Source organism: Mercurialis annua, linkage group LG3 (assembly GCF_937616625.2).
Source record: "Mercurialis annua linkage group LG3, ddMerAnnu1.2, whole genome shotgun sequence".
NCBI classification, from domain to species: Eukaryota; Viridiplantae; Streptophyta; class Magnoliopsida; order Malpighiales; family Euphorbiaceae; genus Mercurialis; species Mercurialis annua.
This window is the reverse complement of record NC_065572.1, coordinates 59,408,045-59,412,248: the sequence shown is the minus strand read 5'-3', so window position 1 is coordinate 59,412,248 and position 4,204 is coordinate 59,408,045. Positions and strand designations below refer to the sequence as shown.

The 4,204-nt window shown below is 28.9% G+C and overlaps 1 long non-coding RNA gene across 1 annotated transcript; it reads right to left on the bottom strand.

Annotated features, from left to right (window-relative positions):
* Positions 1-1,823: 1,823 nt before the first annotated feature.
* LOC126674098 (uncharacterized) lies at positions 1,824-3,549 on the bottom strand. The gene is made up of 2 exons (XR_007639437.2): positions 3,257-3,549; positions 1,824-2,191 (listed from the first exon to the last, which is right to left on the bottom strand). It is a non-coding gene; the product is annotated as an uncharacterized LOC126674098 (long non-coding RNA).
* Between the last annotated feature and the right edge of the window lie 655 nt (positions 3,550-4,204).

Sequence of the window (4,204 nt, the reverse complement as noted above, 5' to 3'; positions counted from 1 at the left end):
AGTGTCATCCCCTCTTCGATATTGTGTGTATATAATGTAGCGTTGAGACGAAACGGCCGGACGTGCCAAATTAGTCATAAAACATTTGTCCATTTAATCTGCAGATCTTTGTAAGATTTGGTTTTTTACTAAAAGATTGGGTATTAATTATGGCTCAACAGGTAAATTAGAGTACATTATCTAGTCGTTTTAGAAACAATTGCTTTCTTCAAATGAAAACCTCAGTTCTATTCCTTCAAAGAATATTTGTTTTATTTATGTTGATTAAATAGCAAAAGATCTGAAAATTAGGGCAGACTGGAAAAAAGAGCCTTAAAAATCATTCTTGAATTTTACTAAGTGTTATTATTAAAACACTTATCATTTCTTAAAAGCCATATTCTCCAACTTATTACTATCATCAAATTACGTTGATAAGAAGTATCATGACCATACAAGATTATTGGATATACTATTTAAACTGAAAATTTTCAATTAATCCAAAAAAATTATTTCAATTAATGCAGAACCGCATAAGGAATACAATAACCTCACAAGGAGTACATAATCTCACAGGAAGTATAAAACCTCAAAAGGAGTACAATAACCTCAAAAGGAGTACAAAACCTCACAAGGAGTAGACAATGAGTACAAAACCTCACAAGGAGTACAAAACCTCACAAGGAGTACAAAACCTCATAAGGAGTACACCAATATATTCAGTATCCTCGTTAGTATTCGCCTTATATTAGTTTAAGAGTTTGTGCATTTGATTAATAGCGCAATGAATGATGAAATATATAAAATATAAGTTCAAAAATGAAAATTAAAAACATATTTTCACATGATTTCTGTTTTTTTGTATACAATTAGTCACTATCTAATTTAAGAAAAAAAGAATTCAATAATAAAAATGCTGAAATAGAAACAAAGATGATTATTGAAAATTTATTTTATGATATATTATTCATTATTATTAAAAATTATCTTTATTTATTATAACATGCTCTTTATAATAAAATACAATTAAGAAATTTTGATTGTGCTTAAAGGATGAACAATTTGCATAATAAAATTCGATAAAATATAATAATTTTAAGATCGTATCATTTTCGGTTACAATTAATTAAATTTAAGTCTCATAGCGAAAAGAAAAAAACCTACTCAAATCATTTGTAATAATGGAAACGCAAAAATATAAAACAACTTTTGTTTGCCTTCAACATACAAACATGCATAGTAATTTTTTTACTATTCAAATCGATTAAATTAAAAAAAATGTAAAATCCACTATAACCAATTTAAAGGTTCAAAAAACATATTAAAACATTGTATTATTAATTGAAAAAGTTTAAAAATGAAAAGTAAAATCAACAACAATCCAGAAAAAGAACTTGACTATCTTATTTCATGCATAAACTTTTCAATTTTCAATTGTCGGACAATTTTTGGATCCATTGAAAGTTGATAATATTAACTTTTGTTATTTTTAATGATTTGAAAGTTACAAAATTAATGGAAAAAAATAATAATGAAACATGATGTGTGTTAGAAATCAAACCTGAAAATTGGAGGAATATAGCGGCTTTGTAGAAATAATTATTCCTTTTCAATATGATGGCTTCTTCTTTTCATGGCCTTACCGGTTTCATTGTTCCATGGAATTTCACTCTCGTTTACGGGAGACAAACTTTTGGCGGTGATCGGTACCATTAAAGAAACTTATATTTTCCATGATAGCTTGATGTCGTATCGTTTGGTAAAAACATCAGTATAATCAGACAGGTAGATTTAGTTATCTTCAGAAAAAATTTATTGCAAAAGAATGGTAGGATGTTTCCAGCTAATTCCAAAGGGCCGTTATATCGATCATGAAAAATGGCCAACATACAAAAAACAAATTTAAGATATTTATGCATATTTCTCACAATTTCATATCTGAGAACTTGCTCAAATAATTGAGGTTAATAAAGATCCCTTGACAATGATTTCAGGACTCAGAATTTCATATTTGATTGACAATTAAAGATAAAAAAACAAAGAGATCACAAATAACAAGTCTACCAGACATACCCCTCTACTGCCACAAGACACCGGCTTTTGGGAAGTAATCGAAGGAAAGAAGCCTTTTCACCTACTGACTCAGATCGAGCGCATTGAACTGAACACTGCAACATGTCAGATTTTTGGGCATTTTTGCAATAGATATTTGCTGCACATGCAATTATTCGATAACAAAAACAACTTTAACTGTAAATACTATCAATATTAATATGAATGCTAAATATAGACCCTTCATAAAGCCAAATCTCAATCATTAAGTAATTGTTATGATGCACACCACACCACAAGATAGCACATAGCTAAAATAGAATGTAAGAAAAAGTAAATTAGTAAAGGAGTTGCCAATGGCATGGCACTAAAAGGAAGAATTGGCCTCATGCCGATTTTTTTAGAATCAGTGTTCCAACAGTTTAGATTCTTAATTATAGGTTATTGAGTATCGACTATGTTCACAGAAGTCGGAAGAATAAAAACTGCTTATGAGCTTCTACACCCACACTATGCCCATTTCTCAAATAATAAAAATAGTAAACCCAGAATTTTAAAAATTGAAAAAGAATCAGAAAATAAATAGAGAGAAATACAAAAAAAATTGAATATGAAAAATATAGAGAGCATTAAAGCAGACTATTGTATTTTGAATTTTGATTTTTCGTCTAGATAATAGATTTGAAACACTAATTAAATTTTGTTTTTGCAAGTTTATTGAAAATTAGAAACACTCCTTTTGAATTATGATTAGAAGAATTAGTTTGATTCTCTTGATATATCACATAATCATAAAAAAGACAACACATTATAACAAATTGGAAGCGGTTATCATTATTCGGAAACAGTTATCATCGTCTCCATACCCATTTGAAGAACAGAGTTTTGGAATCCTACACTCACTACAGAAATTGATACCTTGACTATGCAGAGAGTTATTATTTCTAACAGAAGAATAATCCAAGCGATGATCAGATAGTGTGCTGGCAATAAGAATGTAAAAGAAGAAACAATTTGCTAGCAGGCAAATCATAAACAACCATGCAAATAAGAGACCATGACAAATCTGTACGGTATTTTGTTCAGTAAACATGAACAAACAAGAAACAAAAAAAATTGAAATTTGATAATAAGAATTGAGAATAAAAATGAAAAACAGCGGTTACCATCTTTGTGAAATTTTCCTGTTTTTGCCTTCTCGATCATCAATCATGAAGAAATTTACCTGATTTGGTTTCGACGGTTATTCCATTTTTTGCAAAAACACCGCTATTTTCCATCTGGGATGTAAACCGGAGACGGAACGTTGGCGACGGAAGTCCTGATGACGGTGACGGTGACGCCTCTGGCCGTGAATTTGCTAATCGATTTTGTCTTGCTATTAAATGAGGAAGCAATTGATAATTTTGGATGATTGAGATTAAAAATATTTAAAGTTATTAAATTAAATTTTTGGACCACTTTGATCAGGTTTGTGCAAATATGTTGCACCTTTACTTTATGCATTATTTCGTTTAGTGTGCAAATTTGAAATGCATTGTTTCGTTAAGTGTGTAATTTTGGAATGTTGCACTCTTTCGCGCAGAAGCCAAGAAGCGCACGCTCATTTAGCAAGAAATCTGGGTTTGTAGCAAGAGATATGTTATTACCCATACAGTTCTATTATTTTACCAAATTTCCTGTAAAGTTATCTATTGAGTTCGAAATAATTTACAGTTTGGTCCAAATTATAAACTTTTAACCAAAATTCATCCTTAATTCTCAATACACACACACACACACATATATATATATATATATATATATACTATCTTAATAATATTATGGACTTACATTATATTTTAAAATTTACTGATTAATTATAATAACATTAAATTATATATATTTAGTTCACTTGAATTTATTTACAACAACAGTCACCAAAGTGGTTCCATTGTTCTATTTTTCTTATTGTGAATTATATATGATTTTTTTCATGCGAACAATATATTTTTCTAAAGAAAAGCTATTATTTGGCAGGAATTTACACATACATGTAGTAATGAGTTATATAGTTATTAGACGTTCATTGTAAATATTTATTCGGTCCGAAGAAAGATTAAATATTTTACTGGATATAATTATATTTTTATTAGATTATTGCACTAAAAAACTCAACTATAAGTTAATTTTC